General features: G+C 41.2%; 1 protein-coding gene across 4 annotated transcripts in view; it reads right to left on the reverse strand.

The window, feature by feature from the left end:
• The window catches only part of CALD1 (caldesmon 1), a 184,452-nt gene that overhangs the window by 99,554 nt on the left and 63,131 nt on the right, over window positions 1–21,767 (reverse strand). For all 4 annotated transcript variants that reach the window (XM_059396375.1, XM_059396379.1, XM_059396380.1 and 1 more), the window contains exon 2: window positions 19,401–19,493. The gene's annotated coding sequence lies outside the window, so the exon portion shown is untranslated. The remainder of the gene's footprint in view (window positions 1–19,400; window positions 19,494–21,767) is intronic.

Below are 21,767 nucleotides of genomic sequence, written 5' to 3' on the forward strand. Positions count from 1 at the left end.
TTAAGGCCTGCTTGAAGATTGTTTCCTGTGTGGAGAGGGAGGCCTCCACTTCCTCTGGAATCCTAGACTCTCTGCTGCACTCAGATCACAAAAAATATTTTCCAGCCCTTTCTGTGCACACGAGACGAGCCATTTGCCCTGCGTAGGAAAATAAGGAGCTGTGCAAAACGTAAAGCCATCGCCTAATGAGATTTTTGCTTGAGGGGTGCAAAAAGCAAAACTCGGGAGTTTGAAGCCAGGCTCAGAAAGTATCCTAAATAAATTGTCAGATTCTTTAATTTTTCAAGCATTTTCCCCTGAAAAAAACTCACAAAAACAAAAATAAAATCTCTGCCAACAAAAACACAACTACGCAATGTTTGCATTTTTCCCCCTTTCTTATTCCTCAGGGTATTATTTATACTGCTTATAAATCTTTAAGAAATTTGAATTTTGGTGTTTATTGGGAATTTTAAAATTTGAAGGTGTTTCTCCATCTTACTCTTAACAAGAGTACTTTCTAAGTACTTTGCTGGTTATGAAGAAAAGAAACTGTTTTCCTTTACTATTTCATCAACCATAAATATCTTTTCGTTTTCCAGCTTGATCTCTCCATAGTTATCAGAATGGACAACAAGTGATTTGAGCATCCCTTAAGAGGTAGTGGTGGTGGGGGGGGGTGTGTCTCCGCCCCCCCGCCCCACCCCCAAGTGGGCTCCCATTCTGAGTGCAGTGCAGGAAGAGAAGGGCCCTATGGGCAGTGGGACTGAACTTCGGGGACTTGAATCCTAGATGCAGGGAGAGAGTAAACTCTTCTCATCCCTTTTTCCGTGCAGTCTTTTGTTGTAGACGAACCACTTGGCTGATAACTATAGCAACAGCAAACAGAAATGGGAGAAAGAGGTCTGTCTGTAAGTAAACAATTTAACTTTTTTTTTTTTTTAAGATTTTATTTATTTACTTGACAGAGATCACAAGATCTCTCTTGAGAGAGGCAGAGAGGCAGGCAGAGAGAGGAGGAAGCAGGCTCCCCAGCGAGCAGAAAGCCCAGTGGAGGGCTCCATCCCAGGACCCTGGGATCATGACCTGAGCGGAAGGCAGAGGCTTAACCCACTGAGCCACCCAGGTGCCCTCACTTTTCTTAATTTATCCAAGTATCTTGAAAAGCATCCCCGAAACCCTCTGCTCCTTCCTCCCCCAAGCTCTGTTGGCCTGTGGGCTGCTTGGTTAGTAGCCACGCCTTGAGTTCCCCAGGCTACACAGGTGTGCAGGTGCTAACAGCAGCGAAGTCAGTACCCCCAAGCAGGCTGGGGACACGCACTGTTGCCAGAGCCTGGCCATGTCTCGGAGTGCTCACAGGGCGGGGAGACTGAGTAAGAGCATGTGGCCCCTTTGGCTGCTCGCCCTCCCGGGCTCTCTCCCCACGCAATTTCTTCTTTGGTTACCCATTGTTTCCACCTACTCCTCACCTTTTAGTACTTACTTGGGTGCTTTTTGTTTTCTTTCCCAGCCCTAGACAAAGTCTATCTGTCCATTTATTCATGTGAAAGCTGCGGAGCATGTACGTGGGGGCACTAGGGGTGGGGGAGGGGGTCACTGTTGGATGCATCTACGCAGACACGTACCTTTCTGGGTTACAGTTTGTGGACATGTGGCAAGAGCATCTGAGAGAGAGGAGAGTGCACACGTGCATGATGGAGGTAGGACCCTCCATTAGGGTATATGAGGTTGTGCAGGAGAGGGAAGGTGTGTATGATTATGAAAATGGTTCTCAGTTGCTCTCCCACCAGGCTGGGGCTGGAGGTCTTCCTTAATCATCACACTCTTATCCCCCAGAGCTCCTCCAAACTTCTCTAGCACTGTCCTATTAAGGGGAGCCATGTCTGGGGAGACTGTAAGTGATTTTCCCCCCTTTACTGGGGAGCAGTGGCTTCCATGTCCCCAGATCCTAATCTCTCATTTCCTCCCCTACCCTCAGTCAATGCTGAGTCTCTTCTAGCAACACTGGTTGGGAAACAAACTCTCAACCAATGTCAAGGCAAAGAGATTCTGTAAACTGTGGAGCTCTAGAGGGTCACAAATGGTCAGGTTAGCCTGAAGAGAAGTATACGCTGGGGAAGATATATACCCATGAATGTGACAGATGGGTTCTTGAAAGGTTTTTTTTTTTTTTTTAATTTTTTATTTTTTATAAACATATATTTTTATCCCCAGGGGTACAGGTCTGTGAATCACCAGGTTTACACACTTCACAGCACTCACCAAAGAGGTTCTTGAAAGTTTTATGAGAAAAATTAAATTTTTGTATTGTAAGGGAGGATTGTAGTCATGCTATTGAAAAGACTCCAACATGACTTCTGCTGATGAATCATTAGCTAGGATACCTGTGTCTTTTCAATAAGAGCTCCCAAATACTAGATTTTCTTTCTTTCTTTTTTTTTTTTTTTAAAGATTTTATTTATTTATTTGACAGAGATCACAAGTAGGCAGAGAGGCAGGCAGAGAGAGAGAGGAGGAAGCAGGCTCCCTGCTGAGCAGAGAGCCCAATGCGGAACTCGATCCCAGGACCCTGGAGTCATGACCTGAGCCAAAGGCAGAGGCTTTATAACCCACTGAGCCACCCAGGCGCCCCCAAATACTAGATTTTCTTAAGACAGGGCATAATCTATGCTGCTGTAGTTAAGAAATAAGTCAGTGTTACAGATTCCAAATCAGTTAACATGCAGCCCTTTCCTTCTGGTAATGACACCACAAAATCCAGTTAAGGGCAGGAGAACATTGTGAGCAGACAGCTTTCTAATCTACCACTCAGTTATTACGATGAGAAGCCAGGGAGAAAGCTAAGTCCTATCTACCTTCAAATCATCACAAACTGAACAATGAATGGGTTGGGGAAGGCCTTGGGATATTTGGGCAATGTTATTGCTCATCTTGGAATGCATCAAGAATAAAATCTATTGTGTCAGGGACACTGGAGAAGTTAATGCAGCATCCAGAAGACTCTTAACGTTTATTAAATATGTACAATGTGTTGGGTTATTTTCTTCTTACCTTTTTTTTTTTAAATTAATGGATATCATTCCTTAGAATAGTTTCAAGTTTAAAGACAAAATGAACAGAAAGTGCAGATTTCCCATCCTTTCCTCTCCCCTGCCCAGTTTCTTTTATGTTCATACTGAATTATGTAACCCTACCCCTAAAAAATATATTGAAGACCTAAAGCCTCAGAATATGACTTTATTTGGAAAGAGTGCCTTTGTAGATCTAAGTCAAGCTAAGATGAGTGGGCCCTAATCTGATATTGTTAGTGTTGTCATAGAGAAGGGAAATCTAGACACAGGAGCAGACATACACAGAGAGAAGACAGTGTAAAGACACAGGGAGAATGCCCGGAGAAGGCAGAAGGCAGAGCTGAGAGAGAGAGATGGAACAGCTTAGTGAGAGGGAGCCCTGCTGACACCTTGATTTTGGATGTCTAACTTCCAGAACTTTGAAGACAATGCTTGTGCTGTCCTAAGCCCTTCCTTTTGTGATACTGTGTTATGGCAGCCCTAGAAAACTAGTACAACCTAATTCACACCTTGTAACTGTGCAGTGCATTTGTTACAACTGATGAACACCTACTGACACATTATTATTAACTAAAATCTATAGATCATATTAGGTTCCACACCTGATGTTGTATCATATATCAACCATCTAGTATCAGAACAGTTTCCCTGCACTGAACAGCCCCTGTTCTCCATCTCCTCACCCTTCCCTCCCTCCCCTGCCCCAACCTTTGGCAACCACTGATCCTTTTACTGTTTCTGTAATAACTATGCCTTTTCCAGAATGTCATATAGTTGAAATCATACAGTATATAGCCTGTTCAGACTGGCTTTTTGCACTTAGCGATAGGCATTTAAGTTTCCTCTATGTTTTTTTTTGTGGCTTGACAGCTCTGCTGGGCCATTTAAAAATATGTTAAATTATTTTATCTACATAATAAACCTGTAAAATAGCTATTAAAATCCCTGTTTTGCAGATTTCAAAGTGTGTGCTTTTAACCACTATAATATTCTTGGACTAATCTATTATTTCCCTCTAGGAATTGTTTCCCCTTTCAAGAAATAAATGAGAGTGCCCTGGGAAAGTTCTGAGAAGACTATTGTCAGTGACCTTTGGTCTAATTCATTGGATCATATAAACTTAGGTAAGAAGTGATCTTCAAAATTACCCATGCCTCTTCAATTGTACACCCATTTGGTTTAAATAACAGAATTATCACGTCTCAGAGATCTCAATTAAATTAAACCTTCAGATATCGATTAAGCCTCTATTATTTTGTTGTTACTTTATTTATTTATTTATTTATTTATTTATTTTTGTTACTTCTTTTTAATACTCATAAACCAGGACGCTCGGATTCTGGACAGTATCACTGCATACTTTTGTCATATTAGAGTTTCTTCTCTTGCACTTCTCTTGCACTGCACTTCCTCTTCTGACCACTATAACTTCATCCCCAATGTAACTATTTTTCTTTTATTGCAAGGAACCCTAATGTTTCAAGACCCATACCATTATTATACAGATCTTTCTGACTAGTCACCATTATTTACCCACTGCAAATTTCACGGTCTGACTCATTCAGTGAAGTCCCAACAAAAAAACATGTATACCATCAATATGCAATAAGCATTTACTGAGCACCTACTGTTGTCCCAAGTTTTATCACATGCCCTGGGGATACAACAGTGAACAAGACTGAAAAGGTCCCTGTCCTCCTAGAACTTGTATTTCAGACTTTCTTGTTACTTTAAACTTCTACCAGGTCTATCATACCCATCTTCAATTTTGGATCACAACTATGAGCTGTATTCTGGTTTTTATTCTCGAGATTCAGGGCTTTGTGGATGGATCCATGTTTCCCTGCCTCAAAGTTCTGTGTGAATTTCAGCTGGGTGCTCACTGTGGCTAAGTGATGCTTCTCTCCAACCTACATGTACCGGGTGATTCCTGGGTGTCACATCTCCCGCAGGATTCCTCACCTCTGCCCTTCGAATGGTCTTCACTCACTTCAATCCCTCGGTTGTCTTTCTCCACAAACCCTTGGCAAACAGTGATCTGGACTCAGACTTAGGAATGTGAAATCAGGTGCTTGGACTAGACAAGGTCCAAGGTTTCATCCTACTCTATGTAATATTATGGTTCCATGCCTGCTCTCCCATCCAGCAAAGATGGATGCATCAAACATGATATGTCCATGTTTCCTCCTTTTCAGGTCTAAATGATATCCAAGTACATGCTCTTCTGATTTTCTAATTTAGAAAGCATTAACTTTCTTTCCAAGCACATTGTCTGATGGCATCCTAGATAAAACTATTTTATTGCTTCTCAACCACGTCATTCAATTTTCCTTCTCTGCACTTGCAATTCACACATCGCATCCATCTGGAATGGGCTCCCCATTTTACTGTCCATATTCTATTTAGTCATGAATTCCTAGCTCAAATTTCACTTTTTCATTTTGGCTTTCCTGAGGACTCTAGCTTAGAAGTGACTATCTCTCTCCTCAAACATCTATCATTTATTTTGGTAATTAATAAATGTACTGCTTTGCCACTGCTCGATTGTTCTAACTAGTATTTAAATATTTTATTTGAGATCATATTTTCTGTATATTTTCATTCTTAAGGCCACTTATGAATATAGATAACCATTGCTTAAAAATCTCTTCACTATCGGGACATAGTAGGCACCCAGGAATTACAGCTGATTTGAACCATCAGATTTTTATTCTAGATTTTACCATTCTGAGTATGGAAAATGTAATTCCAGCTGATTCATCTCTATATTTTATTGACTGATCAGTGTTTGCAAAGTGAATTAAAGACTTTGGTAAAAGACTATATATGAATCTCAAAAGTTATATAAACCCACATTTGCAGTAGTTACACAGTAAATCTGGCAGTGTTTTCTTTTTGACTGCAGAAAATGAACTTTTGTCCTTTTTAAAAAAATTCAATTTATCAACCTGCTTTGCTCTTTTCTGAACAGAATAGTTCATTTGGGACTCAAAAACCAAATAAATACATGGATTGTAACATACAGTTTGGACTTAACTTTAGCTCAACCTTCACCATCTTGTTCCAAAAATCTGTGCTACTTAAGAAAAAAAAAATACATGCAATCACCAAGGCACATTTGTCAAGACCAGCAATACTGAGTAAGAATCAAAGGGATCAACCTGAAGAGCTCTATCTTCTCAAGTTGTTTCTGTTCTCCAGTCAGTGGAATCTAAAACATGAAGCCCCACTAAGAGCAGGCTAACAGGTTATGGCCTGTTTTGTTTTGTTTTTTCTCTCCATTCCTGCTCAGTCTTTTATCATTACTTTTTCTCTATTTGTATTTCTCCATTTGCAAAACACTGACAGACTTAACGTGACTAAAATCAATGTCTTTGTGTCCTCTCTTCACCTTAGTTAAGACTGGACAGTTTGGGCATTTAAGATTTATGAAGCGATGGTGTTTATGTACACTGATTCCAGCACTTGGGAAGACAACACATTTAGGGACTTTGTTAGCATAAACACTTCTGCTCTATTTGGAGCACTTCTGATCTCTAGGGCAATCATTGTTTGACCCTCTCGTAGGAAAAGTAGATTCATCTCCATTTAAAGAAAAAAGACTGAGACGTATAGAACTTTGGCAAGAGTTCCTGAACCACAGCCAATCAGTGGGAAACCACCGCTGGTATTTAGAATAATCTCTACACCATTCTGAGAAGAGTGAGGAGAAGTGAAAATGTGGAACACAATTACTTCTGTGCCCCCCCCCCCAGAGTTTAAAATACTTTTCCTTGGTAAACTCAAGGAAACTACACTGAAAGGCATAGGTTAATACCAATTTAGAACAGGCATGGGGCCACTTCTGCTCTTGGCCCCTAGAGAGAGGTCAAAGGCATAGGTGAGAACGCTGAGGCAAAGATGGAACTTCTTTACCAGTCTGTGTGAGAACCAAAAATGCTCTTTGGCAGAAGAAATGTGTATATGTGTTTTCTAAATATATGCCTGATAACAGCAGCTAATTCTGATGTAAAATGATGGGGTCCTTGCCCCAACAGAACTATCCAATAATAGGTAGGTCTGTAGTGAAAGATAGTTTTTAAGATTTTATGGCTGTGCTGTCCAAAATGGTAGTCACTAGTCATGTGAGACAATTCAAGTGAAAAATAATGAAAAGTAAATAAAATAAAGAATTCTGTTTCTCAGCTTCACTAGCCCCATTTCAAGTGCTCTGTGGTTACCATATAAGACAACGCAGAGAGCGTTTTCATCACCACAGAAAGTTCTGTTAGAGAGCTCCCCCCGGAAGGCCTTCTAACTCCGTGCATGAAATGACTGCGTTGTGTGAAGTAATGTTCTGCAGTTCAGAGGTAAGACGGTGTGTAAGACATGGTCTCAGACTTGAAAGACCCGATAGTCTCATAGAGGAGTTGTAGTAATACGTGGGCTGTGGTACAGGACAGCTTCTGGAACCCTGGATGTGCTCTTTTAGTTCCTTCATGAGTAACCTCTCCGTTCTCCTGAAGAGGGTCATTGGGTGAGACAGTCTCACTGTGACTAAGCACTTGGTATTAAGTAAAGTGCTCAGCACAAGCAAAAGCAGCCGAGACAGGGTCTGAAGAAAGATCACACTTTTAACTATGTAACAGGAACCACGAGTGGTTTATTTGCAACACAAGATCAGAGCTCATAGGTCTTTACCAACAGTAAACATGGAACAAAGATTATCCATATTTTACACAATAGTGATTTGACTTGCACAACCCTTTGGCCTTTCTGGTCTACTCAGCTGTAAAAATATCGACAACCTGGGAGTCGGCTCTTTGTGACTGGTTTTCCAACTAACATTTCCAATTTAGGGATCAAAAACTAGATCCAGGGGCACCTGGGTAGCTCAATCAGTTAAGCATCTGACTCTTGATTTTGGCTCAGGTCATGATCTCAGGATCGTGAGATTGAGCCCCACGTCAGGTTCTGTGCTGGCCATGGATCCTGCTTAAGATTCTCTTCCTCTCTTGCTCCCCCCCCCCCCCCCCCCCCCAAAAAAAACCCCTCCCCCACCACCACCATCTAGATCCAGAGCCTTAGCCAGCTATCATGTTGATACAAGGTATTATTAGCAAGGTCAGACAGTTCAGATGGCAGGATATATATCCAGTTACATTGCCGGAGAAATTCAGAGTTATGTGCCAGTGGAAACAGGTTTGTACATGAAAGACATGCTATTATTAATTGGGGACAAATCATTCCCTAGTGAATTTTTCAACTTCTATTCATGATGATCTTCAAATGCATTTATTGTGTTCTAGAATTACAAAGCAAGTTAGAGGCTATCTTCTAGGAGTTTATAATCTTAGATGAAAAGCTCTGAAACAAACCAAAGGACATTATCCATGAGATCCCTTGGACATAATACATAAATTTACACAGAAGTTAAATAATAATTTGAAAAGTGCTTAGACTGCTTCCTCTTTCCTTTCACATGAATCATGTAGATGGTAGTTTGCCCAGTTGTGAGTTTGGAGAGTTCTGGACTTTTCTTCATGTAAGAAATGACTCATGGTATAGGCTTAAGACTAGCATAAGACTACAGGATCCCTGAACAACTTACTCACTGACACGAGTTTGTATGGATACCTACAGTTTTCTACTGGAGCACTTAATCTACGACTTGTATTTGAATTTCTAGGTACATATCTGTCTTTCCTAGAAGATGGTAATCTCCTTGAGGTTACTGCTTGTTTTCGTGATCCTTTGAAGTAGTATTAAGGAGTCGATCTGAGAGTCCCTTAACTATTTTTTCTTATAGTCAGCAAGGTTGAAGACTTGTTGAATTGGAATGGATTCCAGGGCATTTCTTTCATTGTACTTAAATGGTAAATGGAGGAACTTGGCTGAGGCCCTTTCAAAAGGCCGTGTGTGTCTCCAGGCCAGCTTTTAGTACTGCCTTGGGATGGATGGAGGCTCACTATGGAGCTCTATTTTATATTGCGATTTGTAGCTGTGCTTGTTTCCTCTGGTGGAAAAGAATCCTGTCTTAGAAAGACACTCTGGCTTCAGGAGAGGGATATGAGGCATTTGTAACTGAGGGAATAGGCTAGTTCTGGAACATGGAAAGAGAAAGAAGGACAAAGAAGACATATGATGAATAAAAAGAGAATCAGGGTTGGGCTGAAACCCTCTAAATTGCCAAGGTCTTTGGAGATTCCTTGCCACTCCTCCATCATAATTAGAAAATACTGACATTCAGAGCCGATTTAAATGCTTCCATCAGTCTTTAAAAAAAAAAGTGTTGCCTGATTTTGCTCTCTAACCATGTTCAGAAATTAGAAACATAAGGCACTGTTCTGGATGTTTGCTTGGGAACCCACCCCTCCCAAACCTGGTGTCATTATCCATTGGCAAGAGGACTTTTATCTTTTCTCACCATCTCTCTCAGGAGTCCCAGCCCAGGTCACAGGAAGAGTGTGAGGTTGCCACAAGCATTCCTGGAAAAACCTGGAGACCTCCGGCGCCACCTCAAACTCTAAACCACTCGGAAGAGACTCATTTTGCCTGCCTGCTTCCTTGTTGGAGCTCTATAAATCTGTGCTGCCTTTGGAAGGCAGTAGTTCCAGTGTGGTAAGGTAGGTATTCAAACCAAAAGAGGCAAAGGGAGGACCTGGGTGTGAACCAGCTTGAAAGGACATCCTCGTTTGTTTCAGAGAGAAAGCAAGCTGCTCTTACAGCTGATTCTAGCGTTCCTCACCCTTTTGCTGGGAAACCTGCACTTTGCAAAATGCAGAAGAACGTAGTCTGGGAAGCTGCAGCAGCACGTTTTTACTTCTTACAAAATCCACAAGGAAAACGGAGAAATACTTGTAATCAAGGACTTCAACTCAACAGGCACCTAGCTTGTCCAATTAAAACATGTGGCGACCACCTGCTAAGCATCTTGCAAAAAATGATACCTTCTTGTTTTTCTACCTGATCTAAAGTCTCTTTGGAGCACATGTGCATTTCATAGCTTTTCACACTCAAACAATGCTGTCCACACTAGGTATAAAGATGACTAAGCAATTTTGTATTAAGTAACCAAAGTAAGTCCTGCCAATTTTAGAATAATTAAGTTTCTGCCGTCTAATATAAACAGTTCCAAGAACTACATGCAGCTTACCAAAAGTATATATTACAAGTAGTCAACACTGTGGCCAGCTGGCAGACAGCTCAACCTAGTAAAGCAGAATTGTTCAGAATTCAGAGTATTATTTTTCTCTTCTTTCATTATTTTTTCTGCATCCAACTTTGTTTCTTTGGGAATGTTTTCAAGTACACAAAGCAAGAAACTATTGTGGAATTGCACCTCCTGTAAACGAAGGAGCATTTCTCTTGAGATCCTCTGGAACACACAAATCATTCCCATTTCAGCCCTGTCTATGCAGACAGCCAAAGCAAAATGGAGCAAGTAATTCTACTTTGTTTCCCCTTCAAGCTGAAGTGTTCCTGCTTGCTTGATCATAAGAAAGGCATACATGACCACCAGACAAACAAATATGCACATTAAACTGTATGTCCATTGGGCACCAAAAATGCCTTCTTTCTGACCACAGATACTTGTACTGCCTTTACCAAGTAGTGGGCCAGAATTTATTGCTAATAAGGCTGAAGTCATAGATTGAATATCACCAGGAATGAGTTAACTGTTTGAGAGAAAAAAAGCCCTGAAACTATTGCCATGTGCTATGACACTGATCTTGGCCAGCTATAATGGCAGATGTGGCTCAAAAACTTCAACTTGAGAAAACAGAGATGGTTAGACTAACCCATTCCACCATAACTTTCAATAGCGTCAAATGAGTGTGTGTCATCACACAAAAGGTCTCTGCATATTCAACTGTATTGTAAGCCCTGTTGTCTTCACTGAGATTAAATTCATACAGAGTCAAGAGTGGTTAAGGCTCTACAATGATCATCACAACAAAAACATCAGGAAAAACAATCAACAAATACTGTGAAATAATATTCACATACTAGCCACCTTGCTTGATGTAGCAAATGAGCCGTGAACATGACGACTCTGCCCTTGTTGGGCTTATAGTCTAATGGTAGAGATAGGCAATAAATAAATAAAATACAAATTGGGATAAGGGTTAGAAAGGAAAAACACACGGCTCCAAGAGAGTGACGGGAGTGACCTAATGCTTTTCTTTGGACTGAAATAGGACATCAGCAGTAACAGCTTTTTCAGACAAGAATGATATTAATACACGCACAGACATGGATTCATAAAGAGAATGTGAGTTCATAAGACCAGAGTTTATATTCATTAAACAAACACATATATAAAGACATCTGTTTTGAGCCAACACTCACTCTTCTGGGTGCTGATGAACCAAACTTTTTTTCTGTTTGTCTCTCCTAAATAAGTGTGTGAGGAATAAAGTAGCTTAGTCAGGTTTGAGGGATGGCGAACTAGTCTCACCCCTTCTTTCCCACCTCAGGTTCTGTGTAAGTGATATAAAAATAATGATCTATCAGATGCTGTCTGCCAAAATTTATATAGATTTAGAGAATTCACTTAAGATAACTTCACGTGGCTGAAGTAGGAGGCACATGTGAGGGCATCTTTTTGGAAACCATCCAGCTCAGTGACCTTCTGACAAGAAAAGCACATTTCCCACCCATGATTAAGCCAAAATTTGCTGATTGAAACAAAGCTGGACTACTTTGTTTTTTCATGATTCCAAGAAATGAACAGTCCATAATAAATTTACCCCAGTGGCAGAACATCGCACAACCAGCTTTTCCCCTTTGAATACCACAAACAGACCTTTCATTTGTTGACACACAGCCCCTGGACATTCATGAAAACAAGATGTTCTCTTGCTGCTTTTTAAGTTAAATGGATTTAAGTCAGGGTCTCAGCCGAATTTCAAAAACAGATGTTACATAGCAGAAAGGCTGAACTGACCCCAGAAATGAGAGGCCATTTCACTTGAACTTGAATATTCTTCGTTAGCAGGAGGAACAATCAAAGATGCCTTTAACTGGAAACAGCAGCAACCCAAGGTTTACTACTGTCTCTGTTCAGTGACAGCCTGCGGGTCTGGGAAGCTGTTGGGCATGTAGGACTCCTGGTTTGGGGAATAAGCAGGTGAGGGATTATGATTGGGAAGGCTTACATGACTTGGTCATTGAAGGGTCTGGTGAGGAAGAATGATCTGCTTCCCACACACCACCATCCTGGTCCCTGGAATCCCCCAGGGGTCTTCCATGAAATGGATTCCCTACACCCATCACATGACTCCTCTTCAGACCCCGCCCTTAATTTGAAAACACAGCTCACAGCCCAGGCCACACTCCTTTGCCTTGCAATAATACAGCCTTTGTTTCTGCCTCTGGGCCTTTGACTCTGCTTCTTCTCTCCGATTACCTGATGTGCCTTCACTTGGAGAAGAATGGATGACTGCTAAGAGCATTCAAATTCAAATTTTAAAAAAACAACAACTACAAAAAACCCATGCTGAGCAAGAGAAGCACATATATGCAGGTCAGTGTGGGCCTCAGGTTGCCAGTTTGTGACCCCTGATTATAGGGCCATGCATTAATGGCTGATCATGGGCTGGGCTACACCCTGTGACGGGATATAAGAGTAAACTCACAAAAGAACCCATACAAGCTTACAGTCTACCTGGAGAAGTTTATTTACTTAGCCTGTGGTTAAATGGCACCTACTCTGTACCAAGCACAGTTCTCAGAATTTTATAAATATCATCTAAATCATTGTTAGATGATATCATCTAAATTAGATTTAGATCATCTAAATCTAAATCTTTGTTAGATGATATTTATAAAATTCTCACCCAGAGAGGGTGAGTCATGTCTCCAAGGTCACAGAGCTAGGAAATGATAGAGCTGGTATTTACATCCAGGCAGCCTGGCCCCAGAGTCTGTACTTCTAATCACACTCATCTCAAAAGACCGGTAAGTGGATCATACAAGGTAGACTGTGGCAAGAACCTTGATGATGAAATGACTGTGTGATTGTCTGGAAGGATCTATGCTCCTGTACAAATGTCCTTTAGCAGGCGCTGTTTCCTGGCCCAAGGATTCGGCCTGCTCCATGTTAGGGTAAGCTCCATTTATGATGTTTATTAGTGAAGTAAAAATGAATCTCCTGTGCTTGTGGGTTTTTTTTTTTTTTAAGATTTTATTTATTTAACACAGAGAGAAAGAGCAAGCACAAGCAGGGAGAAGGCAGAGGGAGAAGCAGGCTCCCTGCTGAACAAGGAGCCTGATGAGGGACTTAATCCAGAACTCCAGGATCATGACCTGAGCCAAAGCCAGATGCCCAACCAACTGAGCCACCCAGGCATCCCTGAAACTCCTATTTATGTTCATTTGTGTTTTGGCAAACTGATTTATTATTTCACTTAAGTGGGATTAACTTTAGAAAATAGGCTGAATTCATTCTAAGGTCTTCAAAAATAAAATACAGTACTTCATACTTTGACTATTTCTTTGCTTTTTAAAAAATGTAATTAGTTTTAAACGTGAAGATCAGTCATCTAAGTTTATCTGTTTGTGTCAGTCTCAGGGCAGAGCCATGTTTGTGAGATGTGAAGACTGTTTGGGAGGCCTTCTTTAAGAAAGAGAATACAGGATTAAATGTAAAAGAAATTAGCAGAAGTGCTGTGGCAGAGATGTGTCCAAGGGAGGGGTCCTTCAATTTCACCTCTGCTGAAAGACCTTAGGGTCTTCTGAGCATTCCATAAAAATGTTACGGTTTCCTTACTTTGCTTTTAATTTTCGATGGCTTTGAAACTACAGTTATGTTCCCCTTCTAAAAAGTGTTTCCTGAAAACCAGAATTTAGGAAACAAATAATACTGGGTACAATTATGCATCATTCTTCAAAGCAATTTGCAGCAAAGTAGGATTATAGATATAGCCAGCACACTGCTATGTTTTGTGTATAAACAACATAATTAAGCATGACAGGTGGACAAGAGGGCAGAGAAATTTTAAAATATTATGACTCTTTGCCAAGATGAAGCCAACAAAAAACAAAAGTATTGGAAATCACAATTTATGTCACTGAGTGCATCATTAGATTCACCAAAGTTTCCGTTGCATTGAATAAAAATTAGTCTGTTTTATAGGAGAGAATGAAGGAATGGCAGAATTGCTAATGTAGTCAAGACCTAACAAAGCACCTGAGATGGAGAGGGTCCAGGTCGCTATACTCCAGAAACAGTAAATTAATGAGTGATTGAATATGTATGTTTGAGGAACAAGAGAAAGGACAGATGGTACTAACGGTGGTCACAAGCCTCCACCTTAAACTTCAACTTACAACTGCATCTTTATTTCCAAACCATTAGCCAGCCTTCTGAGGGAGGCAGTCAGATGTACTCCCAGAGTCTCTCATTACAACACGTCTTTATATTTACACACTGCGTAAGTCTGAGAAGGAGTCATATTCACAATCATGGGTATAATATACTTATGGAAGGAATTCTTTGAAGAATGTGGAGAAAATGTTTTTAGACGATGTCTTTCCTTCAATCTCAGCCTGTGTGTGTGAATTCGCTCCCCCTCCGCGTCGTCTGGGTGTGATCAACACACTTTCCCCAGACTGAGGATGCCCCATTCCATGATAGAGCCTCCCTGGTCATTCAGTAACAGGACTCAATATTAATGTTGGCCTTCTCCATCCCTTTATAAGAAAGTGTTTTCAGCCAAAGATATTAAACTAGTCAACCCCTCTTTTCTCCTGTCAGAGAAACAGCCAGCATCCTGAAATCACAGCTCATTTGTACTACATTGGCGTGAATATTCAGACTCCATTTGTCTCCAGCTCTTAAACGCTGGTGTCAGAGTGAATGATAGACATTTTGTTTTGAAAAAGGAGGAGGAAAAAAAGGCCAAAGTAATAATTTTGGCCCAAAATATCTATTTCAGGGAATGCAGCTCTCCCTTTTCCTTAGTAAAAGTCGATTCAGAAAAAAGAAATATCTAGATTTAATTTGGCATTTAGTTGGACTTGGGATATAGAGAATGGTGGGAAGGAAACTGTTTCAGATGTGCCCCCTAAAAGTGAGTGCTTGTTCTACGTAAGCCCTCTTGGAGTATGGCTGCACGTAGCACAAGTCATCCACAACTGCATTTTATTAAACAGCCCAAAGTAGAGTTCAGAAGCTGCCTGGTCTATGTCCTTCCACTGAATATATCCACTCCTAGTTATACACTCAGGTAAGACTTTTGATCATTTTGGTTGAAAGCTGTTGAACAGCACAATCATTCTTTTTTTTTTTTTTTCTTTACTCATACTCATTAGAACAAAAAGTCTGAAGAGGAATTCTAGAAGAGACTTTCTTCTAGAAAGTGCTCCTGGCACCACTGTCTGTTTTACCCTGTCCTCTGTGGCCCTCATCTTGGTTTGTCTACCCTGGTACAACCCCCTTCACTAAGAGCTTTGCTAGGCAGGAGTGCGTACTTCCACAGAGACACCTCTTAAAGCCAGCTGCAATTCCCTGGCCTGGAAACCTTCATCATTTGGCCAAAGTTCCAAAATCTGCATAAGGTGATGCTGTAATGTCCTCTTACCCTGCCTAATGTGAAGGTTTCCAGAATGTTGAGATGACCATGGGACTGTGTTCCTCTTGTCCTTTCAAGCCTTCACCGAACTTGGGCTCATGGTGTATTTTCTTCCTTATACCACATGACAAGGACCTAAGTGTGGACTCCTAAAGGTGAGATTCTTGGGGAAGGAGTGGATTCAAGATATTCTCACATATGAGGCTGGTTCTAGAGCCAAGACCCAGAAATCTATAGGAAAGGTTCTTAGTTGTAAGAAAGCCCCCTTCAGATCCTGTGATAACAAGCTTGGGCACACTTGAACTAAACAAGAGACTGAGCACTTTATTAAAGGTGCCCAGGGAGACTCGTTCTGCAAAACTCAAGAAAAAAGAAAGAAGAAAAGAAACTTCTCTTTCCACTCCATCTGGAGCTTCAACTGACTCCAAAAATACTGGCCCACAGTGGTTATAAAATCTCCCATTTATGCTGTTCTTAAACAAGGGCAAAGGCTTACAACTCAAAGCACTTCTTTTACATGCTCATAGGAAAATCCTCTTTCTCTCCAAACCTTGTAGCTGACTGAAATTAATGAAACCCAGTCAGGAGGCACCTCTGCTGGCCACTGGCCACCATTCATTTGGAACACCCCACCTAGGCCATTCATGGATTGTCGAGCTATTTTCTCTTGACTACAAAATTTCTCTTTTCTCATGTTATGTAAATAACAATTTGAGTAAAAATCACTGACTCAGGTGTCACTGGTATTCTGGATAGCTGCATAAAAATTGGCATCTTTTCCTGGCTCCTCAAAGAACACCAAGAGGGAAGTGAGGGTGTGGGTACATCAAGAAAGTTGGTATCTCATAGTCATTAAAGAACATGGGTGGGGTGTGTAGACAAGGAGGAAGTTTCCAGACCTTAGAAAGCCTCTTCCACTGATAATCAGACAATCCAAGGAAAAATCAAGGTTCTGCTAAAGAAAGAGAACTAAGAGAGGAAAAAAAAAGAAAAAAATTGCAAGGAGAGAATTCAAAGGAAGAAAAGTAATACTTCAAAAAATAGAAGAAATGAATACATATCTGTCCTTCTTTTGTTTGTATCAAAGAAAGCAGGAAAAATTAAGGAAACTGGTGCTGGGATGAACAGGTCCTGTGAGAAATGACATTTGCTGGTGGGGCTTAGGAGAAGATTGTTATGGCCATCATGGCCCGTCCACGCTCCTCCACCCCCCATTCTGATCTGGCCGTGAAATTCTAAAATATTGCCAAAGCCTCCTTGAGAGCACAGGTAGAGGAGGGGGGAAACCAGCAGGTATCAATGGACTAAGGAAGGAGATCAGTGTGAAAGTGGCCCCCTCCCCCCTACTGAGCCCTTTACTGGCTGTCTAGACAAGATGCACCTGACCCTGAGAAGGATCTACTTTCTGTCTCTCTGGACATTGAGGAATCTAATCCCAAGGCTCCCCTACTGTCCAGTCTGATCAGCTCTGATTGGCTGATGGAAGAGAATGGCCACAAAGGAAGGACTGAGGTGTGAGACCCTATTGGCAGAAACCTGGGGAGTCAAACACAAGCTCATGGATATAGTTAGCTAGATGTTGGCAAAGTTGGGGAGGGCAAGCCCCACAGTAATGGTTTGGGCATAGACCCAAAGGAGAGGACAGAAGAAGAAATAAAATAGGTCAAAATAAATGAGAGAGAAATAGGTAGGCATATTTCAGTTAATATATATGTTCTTACAAACCCTCATTAGAGGTAGCATGTGGATTTCTTTTTCACAGGAGGGTTCTTCTGTAATTTCCAAGAAAACCTTCTGCATACAATTTCTGGTGGCATTTTAGAAACATTGCTCTTCTATTTCCACACAATCTCTCTGGATGACATCCTCCATTCTCATGGTTCTAATTCTTTTTTTTTTAAATTAATTTATTTATTTGACAGACAGAGATCATAAGTAGGCAGAGAGTCAGGCAGAGAGAGAGGAGGAAGCAGGCTCCCCGCGGAGCAGAGAGCCTGATGCAGGACTCGATCCCAGGACCCTGGGATCATGACCTGAGACAAAGGCAGAGGCTTTAACCCACTGAGCCACCCAGGCGCCCTCTGTTTCTAATTCTTAAGCAGAGGTTTTGACAGGGAACATCTGTCTCCAGCTCTCTCTCACCTGCCTTCAGACTGGAGTATGCCCTTGAAGTCCCACAAGTCCTCACACTCAGTAAATCCCAATCTAAACTCATCAGTCTTCCCTCCTATCTCTGGAACAGTGCTCTCATGGAAGAGTGATGGGATCTTGGGGCAGGCTCGTGCTATTTACTGTCTCCTACTTTTTTGAAGAGAGAGGTAAGTCTCCTGGGGTCAGCTAATCATATTTTTCTTTCAGTCCCTCTCCAATGTTCATTTCCACTTGTTGCGGTAATGGGCAGCAAATGAGGAGAAAGTACCACTAACAGTCATCATTTGCAGTCTTAGAGCAAATAAATTGTAGGTTCAGAGGCTATATCTAAGCATCTATGTATTCATTCATTCAATAAATATTAAATGTCTTACTATATATAAAACTTACTTACCTATACCTGTGAGACACGTAAAAGGCATACTCTTCAATTTCAAAAATAACACTATGTTATTGGAAAATGAGAGCTGCACACAAAGGACTACAACACATCACAGCACAACCAAATGTTCTCAGAGTGATGTCCATGCTACGGAAGTCAGGTGAGGAGAATCAGAGGGAAGTGCATCTTCAATAAACCAGAAATCTGCATATTAGAAACAAAGGATGCTGGGGCGATATAGATTGAATTACAGTGCCCCAAATTCATATGTTCAAGTCCTATCCCCCAGGACTTTAAAACATAAATGTATATGAAGACTGAGTTTTTAAAGAGGTGATTAACTAAAAATGAGGTGTTTAGGGTGAGCCCTAATGTGAAATGACTGGTGTCCTTGTCGGAAGAGTAAACGGGCAGAGAGAGAGACACACCAAACATGCAAACATGTGTGTGCACTGAGGATGGCCACGTGAAGACACAGGGAGAAGACAGCCATCTGCAAGCCAAGCAGCGAGGCCTCAGGAGAAGCCAGCCCTGCTGACATCTTGATCTCAGACTTCTAGCCTCCAGAACTGTGGGGAAATTTCTGTTGTTTAGGCCACCCGGTCTGTGGTATGTTGCTATGGCAACCGAGCAAACTAATACAGGGTGCAAGGGATATAATCCGGAAATAACACTTGCCTGGGAACCACGCTAAATTCCTCAAAAACTTTCCCTCCTACTGGTGCCAGCCTGGGCAACACTGTGAACCAGTAAAGTTTCCTTTTCTTTCTACATCCTCTCCCTTCTGAAATCCCCTCTTTCTGCTCCCCAGCAGACCTTTGGCCTGTGGAAGTTCTCTTCTGGCTGAGGAGGGCTCACGGGCAGTGAAAAGTACTTATTGCCCCTGAAATCACCAGCGTCTGTGCAAAGGTCAGTTTATGCACTGGGGAAGACTGACTCATCATCTCCCCAGTCCCTCAAGTCATCAGCATTCTCTGCAGGAAGTGAGAATTTCATTACTATTGATCTGGGACTGTTGTACTTAAGGTACTATATATGTGGGAAAAAATAAAGCAAGAAATCAAATTACAAAGCAGAAAAAACAGCTCTTCCAAACTTGATAGATTAACTGGTAAATAAGCTATGAGGAGCACAGCAGAAGGCCTGGCTTCTCACAGTGCATCTTTAGGCATAAGAATTTAAAAAATCAGGCACAGAGTGGCTATGTAATTGCTAAAAAGAAAGCCTCCCCTCCCCCTCAATAATATAAATGCTACTCACAGGTGTACAATCAGATGTCGCTTCTGAGCCTTCTGGTTGATCACCAATTCTTGTAGAATTTGATTGAAGAATCTTAAAATGTTTTAATGATACCTGGTATAAAAGGAGAATGGAAACATGATTAAATGGAATGAATTTTAGTTAATGTAAACTGTATGTTTTAAAACATAATTTCTCATTCAGGTATTATTATAAGCTAGGACCTTAAAGGGGAAATAAGGCACTGATGGATGTTGTGCAATTGGATTGTAAAGAAAATGAATATAATTACTCCAGTGTCAACCCCTAACTTATTATAAATAATGGGGTAGAGAAGGTGGTATAGTTAAGACAGAACAGGGAGTACTACAAATACCAATAATCAAAGACAAAGGCTTTGGAACATAATTAAGGACACCTTCTAAGCCCAAACCTCAATCCTCCCAAGCTTCAGACTCTCAAAGACCATTTGGACCCTTTGCTTTGTCCAGAGTCTTCTGTTGATGATGTTCAGGAACTTGAGTAATTGGTAGGAGAGAGTCTAGAGGATTACAATGATAGAAATGTACTAGTAGATAATCTAGAGTTGGCTCTCTTGTACTTGAAATACAGCAATAAATATTAAACATTAGAAAAGACCAGAGAAATAACAACTGTGACAGTAAATCACCATCACACCCTTAAACCTTTCCCAACATGATGCAACAAGGACTTCTAATAAGTATGAGTATGAAATGCAATTTTACGCTTTTAATGTTTGCCTTTAATCGAGTAATGGGTCTCAAGGGGACCTTAAGAATATAGCTTGCTTTCATCCATCCCCAGCCTCTGCCACTGGGCATTGGAAGAAAACAGAAGCTCACAGAGGTGAAGGGACTGGCTTGGAATCTCATGCTAGAACCTGGATCTGGATTCCTAGATCCTCATTTCAGTTTTCACAGGTAAAACAAGACAAATCAAAACGAAACGAAAAGCTGCCTAGCATGTTAACTTATGGTTTGTATCCATCTGAGGAAGGCTGTTTTGCAGACTAAGGATCAGGGAACCTTGAGGGGCTCACAGATTCGTCAGCAAATCTGGGTGTCACCCCTTTCCTTAATCTTGAACGGCCACTCAGGCTATCCATAGCTCCCCTCCCTCAACCTCTACCACCTCTTCCCATTGGTCCCAAGTGCAAACATCTATGGTACTGTCCTACAGCTAAAGTTCCCAGCTAGGCATTCTGGGAATGTGGCCCTCATCTTAAGGAGACTAAAATCCAGTTGGAATGATAAAACCTATAAGTACACTTCTGGGTTACAAAGCCAGAAAGTGACAAGATCTCCAAATCCCACTTAGATTCCTTTTCTTCTACTGTGGGTCCAACTTTGGAGATCTTTTCTATAAATGTGAGGAGGAGAGGACAATAATAGTGAGACATTACCTAGATGGAAAGCCTGCCTAAAGCTGCTTCATAATCTGGTTCCTTATAGTTCCTAGTCCCCCACCAGAATGTAGTAGGACAAAAAGAAGTATCTGTTGGATGAATGAATGGAAACCATGGATGAGTTTCCCAAAACCATAGGCCAAAGTTTGTGTATATTAGTGTTCATTAGCTTTCAAGGCAGTCTCTGTTCCCTTTTTCTTCCCATCAAAATAAGAACCACTTGCTAAAAACTTAGCAGAGTACTTGAGGATGGATTTTAGATGAGAACTGATTTCAAAGAGTGCTCTTATAAATTAATTTATAGACACACACACACACACATACATACATATATATATATATATATATAGAGAGAGAGAGAGAGAGAGAGAGAGAGAGAGTGCCCTGTGTCCCAGGAATATATCAGGAACATGAAAACGAACAAACAGTCCTGGTGCTTGGCCTTATGGTGTTTATGGTATATTGAACCCCTAGAAGTGGAGTTCTCAGTCTGGCTACACATCAGAATCCCCTGGGGGGTGGGCTTTGAAAAAATATATGGGATACTCTAGAGAGGTGCCCAGGAATCTGCAACTTAAAAATAGTTGCCTATATTTGGAATGTGATATAGATTATCAGACCCTCCCCACAGAGACCGCCCATCCTTGACCTTCCAGCTTCAACAAAGACATCAGAGACTAGAAGGAAGCAAGAGTTGTATGCCTGGACTGAAACTGAACATACTGAGAGACACTGAAATTGGCAGAGAAAACCGTTCCCAGTATCTTCCCCAAACCCTCTGGCAGGATCAGTATTTATGTGCCTAGTTTTCCTTTCCCTACGTTCAATTCCCTCAGCATTTTTATTTTTAATTTTAGGAAAGAATAAAGGAAAAATAGAGGAAGAAAATGCTACCAGTGGAAAAAACTGGTTTTGGTCTATAGCGGCCAGGTCTACGTTCATGAACTTTCTTGTTCGTGAGG

The sequence above is a fragment of the Mustela nigripes genome, chromosome 4 (genome assembly GCF_022355385.1).
Source record: "Mustela nigripes isolate SB6536 chromosome 4, MUSNIG.SB6536, whole genome shotgun sequence".
NCBI classification, from domain to species: domain Eukaryota; kingdom Metazoa; phylum Chordata; class Mammalia; order Carnivora; family Mustelidae; genus Mustela; species Mustela nigripes.